This window comes from Chelonia mydas, chromosome 4 (assembly GCF_015237465.2).
Source record: "Chelonia mydas isolate rCheMyd1 chromosome 4, rCheMyd1.pri.v2, whole genome shotgun sequence".
NCBI lineage: Eukaryota > Metazoa > Chordata > Testudines > Cheloniidae > Chelonia > Chelonia mydas.
This window is the reverse complement of record NC_057852.1, coordinates 133,822,258-133,845,446: the sequence shown is the minus strand read 5'-3', so window position 1 is coordinate 133,845,446 and position 23,189 is coordinate 133,822,258. Positions and strand designations below refer to the sequence as shown.

At 45.8% G+C, this 23,189-nt stretch overlaps 1 protein-coding gene across 8 annotated transcripts in view; it reads right to left on the bottom strand.

Annotated features, from left to right (window-relative positions):
- PTPRA (protein tyrosine phosphatase receptor type A) overlaps positions 1-23,189 on the bottom strand; it is a 253,571-nt gene that overhangs the window by 192,782 nt on the left and 37,600 nt on the right. For 6 of the 8 annotated variants that reach the window (XM_043544904.1, XM_037898339.2, XM_043544901.1 and 3 more), the window contains exon 2: positions 22,713-22,812. The exons of the other annotated variants lie outside the window; for them this stretch is intronic. The gene's annotated coding sequence lies outside the window, so the exon portion shown is untranslated. The remainder of the gene's footprint in view (positions 1-22,712; positions 22,813-23,189) is intronic. 8 annotated transcript variants of the gene reach the window in all.

Genomic DNA, 23,189 nt, shown 5'->3' with positions numbered 1-23,189 from the left:
AGCATGTATGCAGTACTGATGGCAAGGAACCAAACTGGGGTGACTCAACTCACAATGAAGTCAATGAGAGCTTTTACGCTGAACATCAAAGGGAGATGGATCCAACTAAGAAAGCAGAGATCTCGTTTCTTGCAACACAAACAAAGCCAAATCTACAGCCTGGTTACATACAAAAAAAATCTGGACAATTTAGAATGACTCCACAAGGAAAAAAAAAAAATCACAGAGTTTGGAAAGGAGGGACAAGTTAGTCATGTCACAAATCCTGATTAGAGCTGTGTAAAACAGAAGAACATAACAACAAACATAAGAACAGGCATACTGGGTCAGACCAAAGGTCTATCTAGCCCAGTAACTTCTCTTCCGAGAGTGCCAATGCCCCCCTTAGTCGTCTCTTTTCCAAGCTGAAAAGTCCCAGTCTTATTAATCTCTCCTCATATGAAAGCTGTTCTATACCCCTAATCATTCTTGTTGCCCTTTTCTGAACCTTTTCCAATTCCAATACATCTTTTTTTGAGATGGGCGACCACAGCTGCACGCAGTATTCAAGATGTGGGTGTACCATGGATTTAGAGAGAGGCAACATGATATTTTCTTATCTATCCCTTTCTTAATGATTCCCAACATAGTTAGATTTTTTGACTGCAGCTGCACACTGGGTATGTTTTCAGAGAACTACCCACAATGACTCCAAGATTTCTTTCTTAAGCGGCAACAGCTAGTATAGACCCCATCATTTTATAGATATAGTTGGGTGGGATTATGTTTTCCAATGTGCAGTACTTTTCATTTATCAACACTGAATACATATATACATACATGCAAGGCATATCTGGTTTAGTTTTACAGCAAACTATTCACTCTGACCATGTCTGATAAAAGAGTCAAAGTTTCCTATGTAAAGTTGGGCCAGTTTATGCCTTTGCATCAAAATAATTCAAAAGGTTGCAGTGTCAGCAGGAACGCAGGTGAAATTTAAGCGTTTGAATTTGGGTGAAGGTAAAGATGAATCTGCACAGATCAAAGGCAATAAAAATTATTTTGTATGATCCCCTGCTCCCACACAAATTGCCTGGTTTCCCACAGAGCTCATCCTACTACTTGAAGAACGCAATCCTGGTATCATAGCCAATTCAACTGTGAAGTGTGGTTTCTTCAGACACAAGGGAAGAACTCTTGGAGTATGGAATGTCTTTGGAAGTTCTCCCTAAACTACTTGGGAACCTAGGGGAAAAGAAATCAAGTTGGTGCAAACTCCCTGCTGGTGTTTTGATTCATTCACGTGCTGAACAATGCCTTGTAGTGCCACCAATTCCTGGTAAAGTTGTTTTTCCCCAGGCCAGACCAACCCCCTGACCAGTCAAATTTATCCTGGAATAAGCAGATGTAGAGCCATTGAAGCCAATGGTCCTTAGCCCTACAATTCCAGCCAAACACACAGACACACACACACTGCAGAATGCCTGCGGGGGAAAAACAGATGATAAACATCCATTTAGAGAATAAGAAATAACAAAGGCAAACTTGTCTGCGGTGACTATCCCACACAGCAAGGCGTATTCCTGGGGGCAGAGATGATGCTCAAGACAACCCCTCTTTAAAACAGAGTTAATGTTGAAAGTTTGTGTGTACACATGTATGCCGGCACCTCTCACCAGCAAGAGTTTCTCACTCCTGTTTGCCCTCAGTGGGGAAGACAGACAAGACCCCTAAAGAAGCTTTGGGCATGCCAACACAGGTAACTTCTCAAATCAGAGGGAGGGAGCAAAAAAGGATGGGGTCAAGTGAGGGGTAGTGATCAGAGTCAAACTTGCTGGTGTGGGGGGGTGAGGGTGAGAAGAGACTACACAGAGCTGAAGACTCCATCGAAGAGATACAAACTCAACAACCCTGGTTACTGACATTTTCTATCCACAGGGCAGGTTCCATGCACGCATAGGCAATACAAGTTTCCTGTCCCCACCGTGCCCCACCAACACTTCAACTTTACGTGAAGGGATCATATATAAGAGATTGATTATATCAATCTCCAGGATCCATTCATCCAGCCTTTCATCTCTCTGCCAAAACTGTCCACAAAGTTGTTCCAAATACTACCTATCAGGATGGAGGGGTGGTAAATTGTGTTAGATGCATCTTTGTTGCTAAGGATGCCAATTACTGTTAACTGGAGTGTACCTTGCACGATAGGGACATGTGCCCCATTAATGGTTTGGGCTGAGACCAATAACCCATTTCACACATGCCAGTGAACAACCTTCACAGGGCAGCCACTTTCTACAAACAGCTATTATATTATAAGCAGAATGGGGCTAAAGTTACCTTGTGTAGGGCTACGATTGTCCCATCTGACAATTTGGGAGGTGGGGGTGGGACAGTGAAGAAGAGCTCTCAATACAAAATAAATTTGCCACTCTTAATCTATCCTACAAGCTCATCTGGAAGCAGATCAACAGCCTGTGAAATGCAGAAAGGGGAGAGACAGAAGTAAAGAAAGGAGCAGACCTATTAATGTAGGTCAGCTCTAGTGCATTCCTGTAAACAGTCTCAGATCGGTCTCTGTACAACTTATCTATCTAGGTACTTACATTTCATCCCCACCATTGTAGTATCTGAGCACCATAAACATTAAAGCATTTTTCCCTCACAAATATTCTGTTTTGTGGACCAGAAACGGAGGCACAGAGAAGTGAAGTGCCCAAGGTCACACAAGGAGTCTGTAGCAGACCCAAAAACTCAACACAGGTCTCAAGTCCTATTCCAATCCCTTAAACACAAGCCCACTTTTAATAGTGTTTTTTCCTATTAAAGGTCTCGGATAGGGAGGCTTCCACCATCTCCCTTAATTTTGGGCGCAGCGCACCTTCCACCTAAATAGCCCAAAGCACTTTTATAAATGTTACATGATTCATATCTTTACGAATCAAGGCTGGACAAAGCATTAGGAAATACCCTGTAGGGAAGGAACTAGACCAGTGATAATCAGACTGAGGCTCGGGAGCCACAAGTGGCTCTTCAATGGATCTCCTGTGAATCTTTGCAGCACATGATATTACAACACACTGTGATTTAATTAACAACCAATCAGGATGTTTTTACTAGGTTAACAACCAATTAAGTTATCAACGTGCACTAAGTTATTAACTTAATCTCACACACAATTTCCCATCATACTGTTTAAATACAAACATAGTATTATAACCAGATACTACTCTGGCTCTTTCAGGTAATGTTGATTGCTAAACTGGCTCCTGAACCACTGAGGTCTGAGTATCATTGGACTAGACAATTTAATAGGCAATTTCTAACACTTACTTCTATAATAAGCCTCAGGCTCCCACCACCAAGAAATAATACTAAATACTTGAGCAGTTTGAGTGTTTGTAATTGTGCCTGTGCAGCAGGTAAAAGTTAACACCCCTCCCACCTCTTACAGATGCTGAAATTAAGGCACACACCAGTTAGGCAACTCATTTAGTGTCAGAGCAAGTCAGTAGCAGAGGCAGGATTGGAACCCTGGAGTCTCAACTCCCAGTTCTCTGCTCTGTCCAATACACTTCTCACATAAGACTGCGGGTCCCCAGGTTGCAGTTCAGGACTCAAAGAATTAGAGCTTTCCCACTGGAATTTCCAGCATGTTAAGAAATATATGGACAGCTATGCAATACATATATTTAAATCATTTACTGTTATGTTAATCTCACTTATTTTTAAATTACAGAAAAAACTAAGTTTACTAAGGTTACTAACCTTCCAACAGAGGGATAAGTAGGGTGGGTTTTTGGAATGGACAGGAGCAACATCTCAAAGAACAACAGTTTACAGAAGGTTAGCAACCATTTTTAATTTGAGGTCTTGCTCATGTCCATTCCAATATAGGTAACTCCCAAGCAGTTGAGCAAGTAGGGGGTTCGGAGTTCACGGACATGCTGATTGTAGCACCACTCAGCCAAAGTCCACATTGTCTCTAGCTTGTTTGCATCACACTACGCCATCACCCAATATATGGGCTGACGACCAGGTTGGCACCCTACAGCTATCCTGGATTGAAACTTGTGCCACCAATGCCGCTACCGATGCTTGAGCTCTTGTAGAGTGGGCTGAGAGCCAAGGAGCTGGGACCTTTGCTAAGACATAGCATGTGTGGATCCAGGAAGTGATCCACGATGAGATTCTCTGGGCCAAAACTGGACAGTCCTTCATTCTGTCCGCAATGGCTTTGAACAGCTGGGTGGTCTTCCTAAAGGGTTTAGTCCTCTCTGTGTAGAAGACGAGCACACGCCTCACATCCAGCAAGTGAAGTCTGTTCCTCCTTGTTAGCGTGTGGCTTAGCATAGAAGACAGATAGGAGGATATCCTGGTTACTTAGGATCACCTTAGGGAGAAAGGATGGGTGTGGCCATAGCTGTACCTTGTCCTTGAAAGGACAGTATATGGTGGCTCGGAGGTAAGAGCCCGTATCTCTAAGATCAGTCTGGCAGAAGTAATGGCAACTAGGAAGGCCACCTTCCAAGACAGAGCAGGTTGCCAGTGGCTCAAATGGAAGTCCTGTTAGGGAATACAGCTGTCTCAGCCCTTTAAGAAAATGGCCACAGATTGATTTTGAGAAGACAGACCGGCCGCTAACCCAAGGGTGAAATGCAGATTGCAGCTAGATGAACCCTTATGGATACACAGTCAGACCCTCCTGGTTTAAGAGGAGTAGAGAATCTAGAACGAAGAGCAACGATGACTCAGTAAGCAAAACACCCTTCTGTATCAATCAGACCAAGAATATCTTCCACTTTGCCAGGTAAGTAGCTCTAGTAGACTGTTTCCTGCTTCCCAAGAGCACCTTGTGAACTGGCCCTGAGTAAGCCCATTCCAATGGATTCAGGCATAGAGTTTCCAAGTTGGGCGGTGGAGAGATTTGAGGTTCAGGTAACTTAGGAGACCGTGGTCTTGAGAGATCAGATCCGGGAACAGTGGCAGTTTGATCAGTGTGTCCAACGAGAGATCTAGAAGAGAGTGATGAACCAGTGCTGGTGCAGCCAGCTATCAGGATCAGCTGTATCCTGCCCCTTCTGACCTTCAGCAAGACCCTGTGCATGAGAGGAGTGGGAGGGAACATGGTGAAGAGCTGGCCCAACCAAGGGAGGAGAAAGGCATCTGTGGGTAAACCTGGTCTGCAGCCTAGGAAGGAGCAGAACTGAGGGCATTTCCTGTTGTACTTCATCATGATCAGATCTACTTGGGAAAATCCTCACTTCTGGAAAATAGTGTTCATGACGTCTGGGCGAATGGACCACTCGTGATGGTTGGAAAAGGATCTGCCAAGGTGATCCACTAACTCGTTCTGTGACCCTGGGAGGCAGGAGGCTTCGAGGTGGATGGAATGGGCTATACAGAAGTCCTGACACAGGGCAGAGAAGCAAGCTCCGCCCTGCTTGTTATTGTAAAACACTGCTGTTGTGTTGTCCATGAGGATTGACACACAGTTGCCCTCTAGGCGAGGCTGGAACACTAGGCAAGCTAGGCGCACTGTCCTCAGTTCTCTCACATTGATGTGAAACTCGAGTTCCTCTGGGGACCTGCAGCCTTGAGTCCTGAGATCCCCAAGCAGGTCTCTGATGCGTCTGTGACCAGCGACATTGATGGTGTGAGTCTCAAGAAGGGGACACCTGCACACACAGTCTCCAGGTCCAGTCACGAAAGGATAGTGGAAATCACCAAGAGAGGAAGTGAGACCACCTTGTCCAGATGGTGTCAACCTGGTAAGTATACAGACACTAGCCAAGATTAGAGAGGCCTTAGTCATAGTCTCGCATGTTGCGCCACATAGGTGCATGATGCCATATGCCTCAGAAGTTTCAAGTAGTTTCTTGCTGTGGTGATGTCTCACGCTCTTTATGAGGGCTGTTATAGCTCTGAACTGACTTTCCAGGAGAAACGCTCTGGCCTGGATCGAGTCGAGCCCCGATGAATTCTATTCTTTGAATTGTGGAGTGGAAAAAATGGATTTTTGCGTATTTATCAACAGCCCCAAATCCTGGAAAGTCAACTGTATTAATTTAACATCTGCCTCCACCTGATCCCTAGCCCAACTTCTGATCAGCCAGTCGCCTAGGTAGGGGTATACCTGCATCCCTTGCCTCCTCAGGAAGGCTGCCATGGCTGCCAGGCACTTCATAAACACTCATGGTGGTGCTGACGGACTGAAAGTGAGTACCATAAACTGATAACGTCTGTGGTTTACTACAAAATCATAGGTACCATCTATTACCCTGAAAGATAGCAAAGTGATAAGAGACCATGTGGAAATTCAGTTTCTTCATGAATCTGTTCAGGTTTCGCAGATCCAAAAATCGTTCTGAGGTTGCCCTTGGCTTTTGGGATTAGGAAGTAACGGGAGAAGCATGGGTAGAATTTCTTCTCCACTGCTCCTGCCCTTAGGACTGACTGCACCTCCTAGGCTAGAAGTCTCTTGTGAGAAGGGTCCCTGAAGAGGGATGGGAAGGGAGGTGGGAAAGAGGGCAACTGAATTGAAGGGTGTATCCCACCTCTACCAAGTGCAGTACCCAGCGATCCATGGTAAAGTGGGCCCACACCCTACAGAAGCGGGACAACCAGTCCACAAACGTAGAGGAAATACGATCTTGGTATGCCGTCCGCAGGTGCACCCTCAAAAGGGCTGTTTAGAGCCTGCAGAGTGTCTCAAGGGGGTAGGCTCCAGAGCAGATGAGGACTGGGACGGAGGCCTCCTCTTGTAGCATCTTTTCTTTCCCTTACCATATCCCTGCCTCTGATGCAGATTGTAAAAGCAGGCCATTGGTTGGGAATTATAGTGCTTCCTAAGGGGGGCTGGTGTACACAGACCCAGCGATTTCAGAGTAGCCCTTGAGTCTTTCAACCTATGGAGCTTTGAATCACTTTGCTCCTAAAAGAATAATTTGTCTTCAGACAGCAGGTCCTTGATTGTCTGCTGGACTTCACAGGGCAGCCCCAAAGATTGAAGCCATGAGCTCAGTCTCATGACCATCGCCGAAGCCACGGAGAGGGCTGCAGAGTCTGCCGTGTCCAGAGCTGCCTGGAGAGACATCTTGGCCACTGCTTTGCCTTCCTCCACCATGGCCAAAAACTCACCCCTAGATTCCAACAGCAGAGCTCCTTTGAACTTTGCCATTGCAGTCCAAGAGTTAAAATCATACCGCCCCAGGAGAGTCTGGTGGTTGGCAATCTTTAACTGGAGGCCACTTGTAGAATAGACCTGTCTGACAAAAAGATCAAGTCTTTTGGCATTTCTGGCCTTAGGAAATTGCTCTTGCTGCCCGTCTCTCCCTTTCATTCACTACCAAAACAACCAGTGAGCCCAGTGTTTGTGTCGGGAGGAGGATGAAAATACCCCTTGTGAAAGAAAGTACTTCCTCTCCAACCTCTTAGCAGTAGGTTGCAGGGATCTGCTAGAGCACTTTTATAAGCTCTAGGATGGCATTGTTCAACAGCACGGCCACCTACAACGGTACTGAGGCCACTAAAATATCCATTAGGGCATGGGAGGATTCAGAGATGTTCTCTGCTTGCATGCCCAGGTTCTGGGCTACCCTCCACAGGAGGTCCTGGTACACACTATAATCATCCTCGGTGGGTGCCATAGCTGTCCCCGCCACAGCCTCATCAGGGGAGAAAGAGGAGGTCTGTACAGGCACAGGGCCCTGTGCTTCTCCCTCTGCTCCAGATGGGTCCCATGAGGGGGAGTCCTGAGGCTCAGTACTGGGCTCAGCACCGGGGAGCGATCCCCGCTCTGAGGGGTATGCCGGGGGAGCATGTGCCTCTGATATCGCAGAGAAGGATCTCCTAGACTGGGACCCCTGGATAGGTTGGAATCCCAGGGGTTCCAAAATGACCACTGCAGGGGCATTTGCCATTGTGCCGATGGCCACGTCGCTGGTAGCATGCCCTGACTCATATCCGCCACAGGGTGCTGCCAATTGGAGCAACGGAAGCAACATCTGCTCCTGCACGAGGCATAGGACTGCTTCCGAATCAGAGTCCGAGGAGTTGCTTCTCTGCGACCAAGGTGGGGCAGTGCCAACTGGCGCTGGACAGGAGTACCATGAATGGTATCATGGCCAGCTTGCCCTTTGCTGGTACCGACCTTGGTGCCATGGTGGCCCTCGGTTCTGATGCTGTCACTGACATCTCCCAAATGGCCAGGGATGGTGGCACCAGATGGGAAAGGAAGTCTCTTGCTGCTTCAAAGCCTCTGGCATTGACATTAGAGCCAGGGCTGTTGCACCACGGTGGCTCTCCCTAGGCGTGGAGTCCAAAGGTACTGGACTAAACGGCGCTCTCCCTGCGGCCAGAGTCAACAGTGCTGCATGCCCCGCTGACACCTCTGAGTGGCCCAGCATGGATCGCACTCTACCAACATCCCAGATCTGGCATTTTCTGTTTTTTCTTTGGCACCAGCAACGGTGAGCAGTGTTGAGATTCCCATGCCGGAATGGACTTCTTCTGCATCAGGAACTCACGTCAGTGCCAGGAATCCCATGCCAACAGTGCAGAGTCCTTTCTCGCTGCCACGGATGCAGAACAGCATTGCACTTCCCTCAGAGATGCCAGGGCACTTCTTACCGACACAGAAGTACACAGTGCCAATTCCACCTAAGTTGGCTCCGAAGAAGGATGGAGCACTGCCTCCATAAGGAGGCATCTCAATCGAGTGTTCCTGTCCTTTTTTGTCCTGGGTCTGAAACTTCTGCAGATCCTGCACTATTCTTGCACATGGGCCTCTAGCTTTACAGTGTTCCACATCTGGACTCCATAATCTGCACTGAAATTTCTGGCTGTTTTTTGGGCACCGTTTAAGGTTTGGGTTTGATATATGAACCCATAAGTGGTCTGGGTCCTGCTCAGCTAAAACTCTCTCTCCCTATGTCATACTAAGGCATTGCCATCCTCTGAAGTGCTTCAGATAGGTCCAGCATATAGAACATTAGATTGGGACTCAGGAGACCTCTGTTCTATTCCCAGCTCTGTCCCTGACCTGCTGTGTGACCTTGGGCAAGTCACTTCACCTCTGTTTTCCCTCTTACCCAGTCTGTTTTGTCTGTTTAGACTGTAAGATCTTCGGGATGATGCCGGTCTTACTGGATGCACATGCAGGGCATAACAGAGTGGAGCCCTGTCATAAATATAAAGGGAAGGGTAAACCCCTTTAAAATCCCTCCTGGCCAGAGGAAAAATCCTCTCACCTGTAAAGGGTTAAGAAGCTAAAGGTAACCTCGCTGGCACCTGGCCAAAATGACTAATGAGGAGACAAGATACTTTCAAAAGCTGGGAGGAGGGAGAAAAACAAAGGGTCTGTGTCTGTCTGTGTGATGCTTTTGCCGGAGACAGAACAGGAATGGAGTCTTAGAACTTCGTAAGTAATCTAGCTAGGTATGTGTTAGATTATGATTTCTTTAAATGGCTGAGAAAAGAGCTGTGCTGAATAGAATGACTATTCCTGTCTATCTTTTTTGTAACTTAAGGTTTTGCCTAGAGGGATTCTCTATGTTTGAATCTAATTACCCTGTAAGGTATCTACCATCCTGATTTTACAGAGGTGATTCCTTTTTTACTTCTATTAGAAGTCTTCTTGTAAGAAAACTGAACGCTTTTTCATTGTTCTAAGATCCAAGGGTTTGGGTCTGTGGTCACCTATGCAAATTGGTGAGGATTTTTACCAAACCTTCCCCAGGAAGTGGGGTGCAAGGGTTGGGAGGATTTTGGGGGGAAAGACGTGTCCAAACTACGTTTTCTCAGGAACCCAGATAAAGTTTGGTGGTGGCAGTGGAAATCCAAGGGCAAAGGATAAAATAGTTTGTACCTTGGGGAAGTTTTAACCTAAGCTGGTAAAAGTAAGCTTAGGAGGTTTTCATGCAGGTCCCCACATCTGTACCCTAGAGTTCAGAGTGGGGAAGGAACCTTGACAAGCCCCAATCTCAGTTACAACACAAACCAAAACAACAGCCCCCGGGGTTTAACCACTGGATAGGGCGCTTTCAAACAAAGGGTGGAACTTTGGTCTAACAGAACTAGTATTGTGAACCCAGTAATCTGCAGAGTCTCTAACTCACAGATTTTTCCATTCCTAACACAGCACCCCTTCTGTTCTTGAAAGTTAAGGAACAGAAGAATTTTAACAACAAGGGGAGATATCAAGGTGGGATTATCCAACTAGAAGGACCTGGAGCCAAGAGAAAGGAACCTTTATGCAGAGGTCTGTTATCAGGGCGAGGACAAACGTATTTGGTATTATTGGCGGAGTAACACACACACAAACAAGTTGCTTTCGTTCCCATCACAATGTTTTATTTCGCATGGCTAGGAGACTGTTAGAGGATGTTTTAAAATTTACAGAGCTGCCAAAAATGTCAAATTAGTGCACAGCAGGAGTTCATAATAAATCTACTCAAGCAAACCACAGAAACGTCGGTTTTTGGGTGAAACCAAAATAAAATGCAGAGATCTACTAGCAATTACACCCAATACACTTCCTGTCTATGCATTAATCTTTGTTTTGTTTGGGTTTTGGTGGTGGTTGAGAGGGAGAGAGACTGAAACTTCTGTGGGAGACAGATTACAGCTAGTAATGTAAAGAGCTCGGATACTTCCCTAAACACAGATAAAGAATGCACTAAAAATGTCACTCTAAAAGGTTTTTGTTTAAAATCTGTTCCTGCATTCACGAAAAAAATAGCTTAAAACTATCTTTGTTTGTAACCCCCGTCGGTATTTTAAATCAGATGGGATATAGGAAGGATACAGCTGAAATTAGTATTTTATTTCCTGCAACTAAAACTTTGAATGCTCCACTCCATCAATTTTCAGTGGACCCTAGGAAACCAAGCTTTAAAAGAGTACACTTTATGCAAAAAGGAAGACTGAAAGCAAGTAGAACAAGGAAAGACAAAGAAGTTTGGTCAGAAGAGACATCTGGGAAGGCACAAGGAGCAGCCAGGCAAAGGAAAAACAAGCACAAGGATACAAATTCATTCAAACAACCAGCATGAGAAATTCAAGTGCAAGAAGCTAGGATGCTGATCTGGCATTTATATAATATACAGCATTCAAAGAGTTTGTGAAGTGCTTTGTGATCCAATATTTAGTCCCCTCCCCCCAACACACACACACAAACAATAAGTAGCACACACTATAGTTAAGACTAGTGTAGACATAGTCTTAGAGACTTTACAGCAACACAGCAGTACCGATGCAGCTACACCACTAAGTTCTCTCGTGTAGCTGCCAACAGGAGAGCCCTCATAATTAAACCATCCACAAAGAGCAGCAGTACCTATTCACACTACCACTTATGCTGGCAAAACTTGCGTCACTGGAGGAGGGTGTTTTTTCACACCCCTGAGCAACAAATTTTGCTGGCATAAGTGATAGCGTAGACACGGCCTAAGGGCCAAATTAGCCCTGTGCCGCTCAGAAGCCACAACCTAGGGCAGGCAATGGAAGCCAAATTTGATTTTATGCCACCTTTGCACCTCCCAGATTCCACAACGCTTTGCACAGGCTTCTCTGCAGCTTGGAATAACCAGACTGCAAAGCATTCTGGCCACTCTTTCTCCTCACAGGCTATGCCCCTAGCACTCATTTGTGCTGTGGCTGCAAAAGGATGATGCACATTTATCATTTGGCTTTATTAAAACAAATATGATATAATCCAGACAACTGGGTACCTTAGAGGTTTAATAAGCTGTGAGGTTCGTCACCACCTGAAGTTTTAACACAGACCAGTAGTAACTAGAGTCCGGGCACTAAAGAGCTGTTCCTCCCCCTCCACACACACTCTACCTCCACCACCCATACATGCTGCCCCCCTCATCCAAAAAGATAGCTGCAGTCCAGTCTCTAGAGAGTTCTCCCCACCCAGAAGTAAATAAAGTCATTTGCTGTCAGCACTAATTGGCTTGCTCAATGGCAGTCTCAGTAGAGAAGTGAAGGATCAAATGGCCCATGGAAACTGAAGTCCCATGTCCTGTGTTCCCTGTAAGTTGTGCAGTTGGGCGGCTGCCCAGGAGAGATTTAAGTGCCACACAGCTGATTAGCAGAGCGCACACATCTGGGAGTGTGTGTTCAGGTACCCCTCCCCCTGCTGCTTTGAAGCCACATTGCTCCTGCAGCTGCTCCCGGGACCCTCCCAGGACCCCCTTTCCCCACCCCTGTACCCCATCTCCACAGAGCAGGGCAGAGGGGACAGCCTGGCTCAGGACTCAGAGCTGCTGCAGTCTGAAGACTCCAGCCTCCGGGCAGTGAGTGCCTTTCTTAAAGAGACAGTGCACGGTCAGACTTCCCCAGCAGGCAACTTGTATTTCTCCCCCCTCCTCCAGGCCATGTACCCCATCTCCGCAGAGCGGGGGTAGTGGAAACAGGGCTCAGAGTCAGGACAGAGCAGGAGAACTTTCAGTTGGTGCCTTAAAGAGATAGCGCATGGCGTCTCTCAGACACAGACAGACACTCCCTCCCTCACCTCCCAGCACATACTTGTATTATTGTTGTTGTTGTTACTTCTTGGTATTTCCTACAACACACATTCTCTGTAATTTTATTTTTTCAAAGTATGTTATTTTACTGTTTTGACTGATCTGTGCATTTCATAATTATTTCTCTTATACTTAAAGGTAAATTCTTTGAGTAGGGAGTTCTAAAATGCCTAACCTGTCCTGGCTAGAGTAATTATCCCTATGGTAACTTTAAAAAAAATATATATATTATATCTAGGTTTTTTGTTTCTATTGGTGGCGCACATCCGCACATACCTCGGTGCACATAAAATTAATTCCGCACATGGATGGAAGAAATTAGAGGGAACGTTGCCCATGCCCCCTGGCACATTTGCTTGGCAGGGGAAGCATGGACTGAGGCCGCCCAGGCTGGTTTTCACCTGTTTTGGGATTAGAGAACTTCAGGTTCCAGGTGTCTGTATGTGGCCCCTTTCACTTTCACCCACATTAGGATTCCTTGAAAAAAGGGTTTTGTTTTTTTTTTTATTCAAGAGGACTTTGCCTTCCAGAACCTGAAGAGCTTACTGGCAGGTTATAGATTCAGCCCCATGAAGATGGCAGTGCTCTATAACTATAAAAAACAGAAAATGCAGGACCATAAGCCTGCCCACAATGTCATTTTAACTTTTTTTTTTTTAAACACTAGAAAAAGATTTGAGCAAGAGTTAGTGTTTCCTATTAGTTCCATAGCATCTATGGCCTGGTTAAAAACTTTGTGGGTTGAGAGCAACGGCTTCAGTGGAGTTTTAAAGGGGGGGGGGGGGGGGGGGGAGAGACAGAAAGAGTCCTTCTGTAAGTCACTCATGTGGATGCTGAATTCCTCCAAGATAATGGGTCCTGTGAATTTTATCATCCTACCAGATGGAGTCTCTCACATCTGCTCTGGAAAGCTGTAGGTGTCCAGAGGTTTATAGTTTAAGCAGGATGCCCAGATTAGTCTGGTCTCTGGATTCTCAAATGAAGTGGCTATACCATTTTGATCTGAATAAACTTTCCTTACATTTGAGTCCAGGAGGTAGGTATCACCCCCATTTTACAGAAGGGGAAATGCAGGGAGAAAGGAAGCGAAGTAACTTATTCAATGTCACACTGAGACAGTAAGTAGCAGGGCCAGAAATAGATCCGTGGTCACTAAGTTGTCAGTCCTGTGCCCTAGTCATAAAAAGAGAAAAATCCTTCCTCCCCACGCACAACTAATGGCCATTATTCCTGACAGTAGGAGTCAAGCAGGAAAAGCACCAAACAATTCTGTTTCAAAAGCAGACCTGACAATTGCCTGCATGATAGGAGCATTTTCATCTTATCCTTTTCATTTCCCTCCAGCTTTGGCTAAGAGGAGCCAAGCTCAAATGAAGATGCGCTTTTTTATTGATATATATTATATAAAAAAATAAACTAAAGGGCACATTGTTTTATCATGAATAATTGTTCGGAATTTAGAATCCATTTTTATCTCTTTTAACAGTGATTTGATTTTTTTTTTTAAAGTTATCAGTGGATCTCAACACAGCTGAACATTTTTCTACACACACTGAAGTGCTCCTGGATTCATCCAAGCTGAACAGGTCATTCGCAAATTGAAAAGGGAACCTCCAACTCTGAGTGAGCGAGTGAGTCTATATTGTTGAAATGAAGCTAAGCAAGTGATGCAGTAAGTGTAGATGAAACTGCACCCAAACTAGGGTGACCAGATAGCAAGTGTTAAAAATCAGGATGGGGTGGGGGAGAGGAGAGAGAAATTGGAGCCTATATAAGAAAAACACTCAAAAATCAGGGCTGTCCCTATAAAATCAGGACATCTGGTCACCCTAACCCAGACTTTACTCAGAAGGTCAAACTGGAAACTTATTGAGGGCCACACCTAAGTGGCACATAACAGGGCAGACAATAGCAGGGATACAGGCAACTGCATTTATAAGACCAAGGTGTCAGCAGGCAATGCTGCGTCATGATCCAGACAACTGACAGGAAATATAGGTTCCAGCCATGAATACGCAACGATCCTTTTCCACCCAAGCTGAAGTCTTTACAGACCGTCCCTCAGTATTGGAGAGGTAGTCTGACTGTCCTGACATATCCATGTGCTTCTTAGGGGCACACTGTGTACACTCTCTTTGGAGAGCTCTCACGTCCGTCTCACTGCTTCACTGGCTCCATGCACACTCTGCTCAAGGCCCAATGCTATGGATGAAATTCCTTTCAGAGCCCATCAATGCCACTCCTTAATTTACCAGGGGGGTCAGTATAGAGCATCAAACAACACCTCCTGTACCTGGTGGGGGGAGTCACATGCTGCCTTCACAGCCCACTTCTGAGGTAAATAACTCATCCTAGATCTAAAATAACTATGCTGGAATGGTCCCCCAATGATCACCTGTACTTTACCTGGCTGCTCATTCTGAAGCCCCTAAAGATTAAACAATGCTCCTTTAAATCCAGGATACATTTGTTCACTGGCAGTGCAGGTACTTGAGGTCCTCATGGCTCTAGGTAGAGGATGCAGATGAGAAACCAGCCAGAAACATTGGTGCACCAAGGGATCCAATTAACTTGCTGATCCTGGTGAGGTGCTAACATCCCATTAACATGGTAGGTGCTGAGCGTGCACAAAGGTATGCTAAGCAAAGGAAACAGAACACTTCAAGGAGAAAAAGGATGCTGGTGCCTATATGCAAAGGAAGTGCTTGGAACATACTTATTATCCAATTCCAGTGTAAGGAGCAATGTCAAGATTACATGCCTAAAACGGATTAAAGATCCATGTTGCTTTTTGTCAGCTGCTGCCCTGACCACATCTCAGCTTGGCTAACCACATTCTGTCTTCATTAAAATGCCCCACCAGTCATTTCCGTTGTCTACAGAGAGCCAATTCAGACCAGGTTCAAACAGAGCTGCTCCAGCCCACACCATCTCTTATTTGGCCTAGTATTCTTCACATGCAGTTCCCAACGTATGCATCTTGCTGTGCAGTTGTTAAGCAGTGACGTTTTCCACCCCAGAGGTGGCAGAATTTCATAGTGGGTTTACTGATCCCTACAGTTCAGACAACAGTGCATGAAGCATGTCAGGATCCATTCAACATGAAACAGGATTGCTTAGATCTGTTTATCTCAGGACACCATAAATGTGCCTCCCAGAGATACAGAAGATTATACAATCACTTAGGCAAGGACTGGTTGTAGGGGTTCTGCTGCCTTACCACACAAAAACAGGATCTCAGCACACTTCCAATATTTAAGTTAGGCTGCACCCCCACAAGTTGGATAAGATTATTTTTTTCATCTGAGATAACCTGTTACTTGCGCTAGGTCTGAAGGAAAACCCTGTATCTGGGCCAGGTACAGAACCCAGGACTCCTGACTCCTAACCCTGTACTTTAATCACAACTAGACAATCCTTTCCTGCTGCAGGGGACCACAACTTGGGGAGTTTGCTTTTTAGAAGCCCTGTATAAAAGTACCCTGACAAGCACAGCTCCCACAGCGGGATGAAAGCATGCTGCTAGGACAGCAACAGGTCTCCAACAGAGAGACCTTCCTTCTCTCCCTGTAAGCGTCTGTAAGGGCAGAAAACTGGAAGAATTGATTTGAAAAGGGGAAGGGAAGAAAAGGAAAAACACAATTGTTGACTTTTTCTCGTGCCTAGTTAACGAAGCACAAAGTGAGCACAAGCTGGTGTGTTCTACATACCCCATCTGTTTTGTCTTCAATCAAGACCATACCCAACACTTTTCAGTGCAGACCTATCTACATGCTAGCAAGCTAGGAATGAGTTCAGACCAGACACACCAAGCCAGATATGCTTTCCTATCACACACTGCATCATTGCTCCCCTCAGAAAAATCTCAGACTAGAGCAGTGGTTCTCAAACTGTTGGTCGTGACCCCATTTTAATGGGGTGGCCAAGGCTGGCGTTAGACATGCTGGAGTCCGGGGCTGAAGCCAAAGTCTGAGCTCCACCACCCAGGGTTGAAACCCCTTCAGCTTCAGTCCTAGGCGGCAGGGCTCAGGTTTTGGCTTTAGCCATGGGCAGCGGGGCTCAGTTTACAGCCCCCTCCCCCTGGCCAGGGCTAAAGCCCCCCTTCTGGACGGCAGGGCTCAGGCTTTGGCTTTGCCCTCAGGCAGCAGGGCTTGGACTTCAGCCCTGCTTCAATCCCCCTTCCCAGGGTCGTGTAGTAATTTCTGTTGTCAGAAGGGGGTCGTGGTGCAATGAAGTTTGAGACACCCTGGACTAGAGGAATAAGGGATGGATGGTTAATTATAGGCAGGGCTCGTTGCCCTGCCTATTAAGGTTGTGCCACACTTCCTCATTAGAAGACCTTGTTAGCAGTTGCTTATACTTTGCCAAACTAACCTTTCAGAGTGAAATTTTCCATGTTGGGTATGTCTCAGACTGATTTTTTTTTTTTTTTTTTTTGGAGGGGGGGAGACTCAGCCAAAATGTCTCAGCTGTTTCCAAGAATGAGGCTGGGAAAAATATGCTTTTCAATGGTAAAAAAGGTTTTGACAACCTTTTCTTTGGAAAGCTCTAGAAGGTGTACCTTCAAGCTTTGGAGAAGGGACTTGAAATTTGGCAGGAGTGGCTTGTGTTTCAGGAATGTGCTTTCTGCCATTCCTGGGAAAGTCCAACCAAATCTGGCCCAGTTATAAGCCTTTGGGGGAAAAAACAAAACAAAAAACAAAACACCTTACACATGATTAGCTGACACTTCCTAGAGTCTAATATCCAAAAGCCTCAGAAGATTTTGTCCTCAAGGAAAATGCTTAGGCGGCACGCTCTCAGCTCCCAGCACTAACCAGACTGCGCATGCACCACCACCACAGAGCAACTGAGCACGTGCCCTTCATCCCAGGGCTAGGGAGGCAAAGCCAGATTTTTCCCTACAATGCCTGCTCCTAGATCAGGGGTAGGCAAACTTTTTGGCCTGAGGGCCACATCGGGGTTGCGAAACAGTATGGAGGGCCAGATAGGAAAAGCTGTGCCTTCCCATACAGCCTGGCCCCCGCCCCCTATCGACCCCCTCCCACTTCCCACCCCGCTCAGAACCCCTGACCCATCCAACCCCCCTGCTCCTTGTCCCCTGACCGCCCCCTATCCAACCCACCCCCTGCTCCTTGTCCTCTGACCACCCCCTCCCGGGACCCCCCGCCCCCATCTAACCCTTCCAGTCTCCTGACCGCTCCCCATCCAACTGCTCCCTGTCCCCTGACTGCCCCTCAGGACCTCCTGCCCCTTTATCCAACCCCCGCTCCCTTACCATACCACTCAGAGCGGCAGGACAGGCTTATTAGAAAGCCTGAGAGGTGGGCAGGTGCAAGCCATGCTACCCGGCAGGAGCGGCGGGCCAGAGCGCTGCCTGCGCAGCAGCGTGGCTGCGGGGGAGGGGGAACAGCAGGGGAGAGGCCTCCCCAGCCAGGAGCTCAAGGGCCGGGCAGGACGGTCCAGCGTAGTTTGCCCACCCCTGTCCTAGGTGCTCCAGTGTGGGGCTGGGCACTGGAACAGACAGAAGGGAGCCCATCTCTCCTGTGCTCTTGATGAGCCCCTGGTGCCACTCAGGTAGCATGGAGAAGGAAGCAGTCAGTTTCAAGTGCCAAGGGGACAAGAGTCAGACCTAGGATTGGGACAAAAAGCCTGGAGCAGAGACCGAAACTGGAGACTGGCGGAGGGGAGGAGCAAGGGTAGAGACTAGGGGGATGTCTAGGCTTAAAAAACACAGACACATAGCTGAGCCACTACAGCTGTCCTACTGTAGCACTTCAACGTAGACACTACCTATGCTGAGGGGCGGGGTTCTCTGTCAGTGTAGGGATCGGCCTCTCCGAGAGGTGGTAGCTACATCAACAGAAGAATTCTTCTGTTGACCTAGTGCGAGCTACCCTAGAAAATTAGGCTGTCTTAACGCCCTCACTCAGGAGGGTGGATTTTTCACACCCGACTGACATAGTTAAACTGACCTAATTTTCTAGTGTAGACTAGGACTAGGGTGGGAGCAGGTAGGAAACACAGATCCGACAAAGAGCCAGAACACAGGGGGATCACTGGGACAAGGAGCCAGGGGGAGAAGACAAGACAAACCGGAGGAGAAGCCTGGGTAGGGAGTCTAGGAATAGGGCCCAGTAGGGATGGCGAACATGAGCAGAGAGGAGCAGTGTAAAAACAGAATTAGGAAGACCAAAAAAAGATTTGAGAACAGCTAGCCAAAGACTCAAAAAGTAATAGCAAAAAAATGTTAAGTACACCGTAAGCAAGAAGCCTGCTAAATAAGCAGTGGGGCTACTGGACAATCAAGGTGCTAAAAGGAGAACTCAAGAATGATACGGCCATTGCAGAGAAACTAAATAAATTCTTTGCATCAGTCTTCATGGCTGAGGATGTGAAGGAGATTCCCAAACCTGAGCCCTTCTTTTTAGGTGATAAATCTGAGGAACTGTCCCAGATTGAGGTGTCATTAGAGGTGGTTTTGGAACAAATTGATAAACAGTAATAAGTCATCAGGACCAGATGGTATTCACCCAAGAGTTCTGAGGGAATTCAAATGTGAAATTGTAGGACTACTAACTGTGGTTTGTAACCGGTCATTTAAATCAGCTTCTGTACCAGTTGACTGCAGGATAGCTAAGGTGACACCAATTTTTAAAAAGGGCTCCAGAGGAGATCCCAGCAATTACAGGCTAGTAAGCCTGACTTCAGTACTGGGCAAACTGGTTGAAAATATAGTAAAGAACAGAATCGTCAGACACATAGATAAACATAATTTGTTGGGGAAGAGTCAACATGGTTTTTGTAAAGGAAAATCATGCCTCACCTATCTACTAGAATTCTTTGAGGGAGTCAGCAAACATGTGGACAAGGGGGATCCAGTGTAGTTAGATTTTCAGAAAGCCTTGGACAAGGTCCCTCACCAAAGGGTCTTAAGTAAGCGGTCATGGAATAAGAGGGAAGGTCCTCTAATGGATCAGTAACTGGTTAAAAGATAGGAACCAAAGGGTAAGAATAAACGGTCATTTTTCAGAATGGAGAGAGGAAAATAGTGGTGTCCTACAGGGGTCTGTATTGGGACCAGTCTTATTCAACACATTCATAAATGATCTGGAAAAAGGGGTAAACCGTGAGGTGACAAAATTTACAGATGATACAAAACTACTCAAGATAGGTAAGTCCCAAGCAGACTGTGAAGAGTTACAAAGGGATCTCACAAAACTGTGTGACCGGGCAACAAAATGGCAGATGAAATTCAATGTTGATAAATGCAAAGTAATGCACACTGGAATCTCATAATCCCAACTATACATCTGAAATGACTGGGTCTAAGTTAGCTGTTACCACTCAAGAGATCTTGGAGTCATTGTGAACATCCATAGTTCTCTGAAAACATCCACTCCATGTGAAGCGGCTTTCAAAAAAATCTACCAGTGTTGGAAATCATTAAGAAAGGGATAGATAAGATGACAGAAAATATCATATTGCCTCTATATAAACCCATGGTACACCCACATCTTGAATACTGCGTGCAGATGTGGTTGTCCCATGTCAAAAAAGATATATCAGAATTGGAAAAGATTCAGAAAAGGGAACAAAAATTATTAGGGGGTATGGAACAGCTTCCATATGAGGAGAGATTAATAAGACTAGGACTTTTCAGTTTGGAATAGAGACGACTAAGCAGGGATAGGATAGAAGTCTATAAAATCATGAGTAAGTAAATAAGGAAGTGTCATTTACGACTTCTCATAACACAAGAACTAGGGGGGTCACCAAATGAAATTAATAGGCAGCAGGTTTAAAACAAACCAAAGGAAGTAATTCTTCACACAACGCACAGTCAACCTGTGGAACTCTTTGCCAGAGGATGTTGTGAAGGCCAAGACAGGGTTCAAAAAAGAACTAGATAAATTCATGGAGGATAGGTCCATCAATGGCTATTAGCCAGGATGGGCAGGGATGGTGTCCCTAAGCTGTTTGCCAGAAGATGGGAATGGGTGACATGATCCCTGTTCATTCCCTCAGAAGCACCTGGCATTGGCCACTGTCGGAAGACAGGTTACCGGGCTCGACAGACCTTTGGTCTGACCCAGTACAGCCGTTCTTATGTTAACTGGGGGAATCATTCCTATTACAGTCTAGTTTATTTGTGCTGGCAGAGGACAACTGTGAAGCCATGAAGGAGTGTTGCATCCTCCTTAATGGATACACATACACACACACACAGACAGAGTTAATGTTGCACATGCAGCACTGAACTCTGGTATGGCCTGACTTTTGAACACACACACGCCTGAACATACTAGCAATGTCTTTTAAAAACAAAAAATTGAATTACATTTTATAACACTACCCTGAGTTGTAGTAAGTGGATGATCACATAACAAAACTGACCACCCGCAAAATCTCATTACTGTAACACTTTTCTCCAAGATCTTCAATATTTATTAATATAACAATAGCATCTAAAGCAGTGTTTCTCAAATGTGGCAACCAGGGGCTTTCTTGCAGCCACGGCCTCCTGGGCAATGACTGAGGGCAGGTTAAAGCAGTGGCCCCTCCCACAGGGCCACCAGCAGTGGTTGGGCCCTGCTTCCCTCTGGAGACACAAAAGCTGGAGGAGAAGGAGGCCAGCGAGGTTCCCCACCTTCCCAGGGGCACTGGGTTGGGCTTCAGCCCTGGGGTGGCAGATTCCAGCCACGGCGCTTCGGGCTTCATTCCCCAGCCACAAGATGGTGGGCTCTGGCTCCGAGCTCACCACCCCCCATCATCCCTGGCCCCCACTGCCTCCCCCAGTGCCCTTTCGCCCCGACCCCCTCTGCCTACGAACCCACCTCCACATCCAAGGCTCGCCAGGGTTGAGTAAGTCTGCTGTGAAAAGTGATATTTGTACGTTTGTTAATATCGCTTTTCACAGACTTAGTATCTAGCAAGTCTAAAAAAAATAGCAACCAAAAAAAACCAAGGGGGGAGGGGGGGGAGACAAGAATGTGCAAAGCACCTTTTTTCTATTCTGTTTAGGTCCAGTAAAGAATAGAGACAACTGTGCATTCTTTTTATTATTGTGTCTGGGAAAAAAAATCCTACATGAATAAATTACAATGGATTTGGACATGGGTATGCGCATATTTATTTGTTTTTCCTAAAGTTAATTAAGTATTTTAGGAAAAATTGTCAGAGCGGCCACCAGCAAGGGTTGGTGGCTGCACTCTAAGGACACCAAAAAAATTGATGGGAGAACCCCTTATCTAAAGGTTAGGGCTCCACTGTGCACAGCACTCTGCAGACACAGTGTAAGAGACCCCGGCCAAAAGTTTACAATCTATACAGAGAAGACAAAAGGTGAGAGGAGAAACTGAGGCATAGAAGTGTGACCTGACTTCCCCAATGTCACATAGAGGGTCACTGGCAGGGTCAGGAACAGGACCCCACAGACATGAGTTCAAGTTTAGTGCCCCATCCATCAGATCACACTGCCTCAGAAGTTTTGCAGAATCTTTACAGATGCCTCTGAACCTATTTAAAGCAGCTTTTGCAGAAACTGGTTGTGTGAGATTCAACTTACTGAGTCAACTCATTAATTGCCAAGTACTGTTATTTAGTGTGTCATTCTGATTACTGTACATGCACTTTTGATTGGCATGTACACATGCATGCATTTGTAAAAATCTTCCATTTTATGTATTTAAGATATTTGAAATGCAAGTAAGTATATATCATTTTTAAAAATAAAAGTATTTTACATGGATGCATCCCTTTAAAATGTGGGTCTGATTCTGCTCTCAGTGGGGTAAAATAAGGAGCAGCTCCATTAAAATCATTGGAATTATACTGGTGCAACTGGGATCAGGATGAGTCCTCCTTACTCTGAAGGCAGCACTCACATCTATGCCAAAAGGGAGAAGGAGGAGGGGAAACAACCCCCCCACCCCCAAAAAAACACACAAAAAAACCAAACCCTTGTCCTGGGAGGGAGGGGGACCAAAAAAAAAAAATTCCAAGGAAACTCTTGAAGTGACCCTCCCTTACCAGAGCCCCTAGTCCAAGCTATAAGTGATCCTAACCTAAGCCATGGGAAAGGTACGAACTCCTCCCAGCATCAGGAAAAACCCTGAAGTCTTATCAAAATCTTTTCTTTACTAAATAAATAAGTAAATAAATAAATAAATTCCATGTCCAAATCGTACTTACAGTTCACAAAGTGCTGGAAGGCAATTCTCAATCTCTGTGTAAAGTCTATGTGTGAAGTGCAGAGCCAAGCAAATTTTAAAGAAGTGTCTCCTCAGTCATTCTAAAGGAAGAACAGTCAAAAGTAAAAAATAAAATAAAAGGGAGTAGTATATGGAGCTGCTTGTGATCAGCCATGTGAGCAAAGGAAGAGTATTATCTGAGAATAAACATTATCCAAGAATAAACATTATCCCAATGCTTTTGAAAAACGCTCAGTAACTCTTTATAAAGTCTTCAGAAGATATTGACAAACTCCTCCACAGTCAGAACTAGAGTTCTGGGTGGCATCAGCCTTTAGTCCATTTGGGTGGGGTAAGGGAAAAAACCCAACCTACTTCTCTCAATTTCCTTCCTTTGAGGATTCTTCTCCTCAGGTTTTTAGATTTGTGAAGAATGCTGGCCTTTTAGATGCTGAGATAGTAAACAGATCCTACCTGA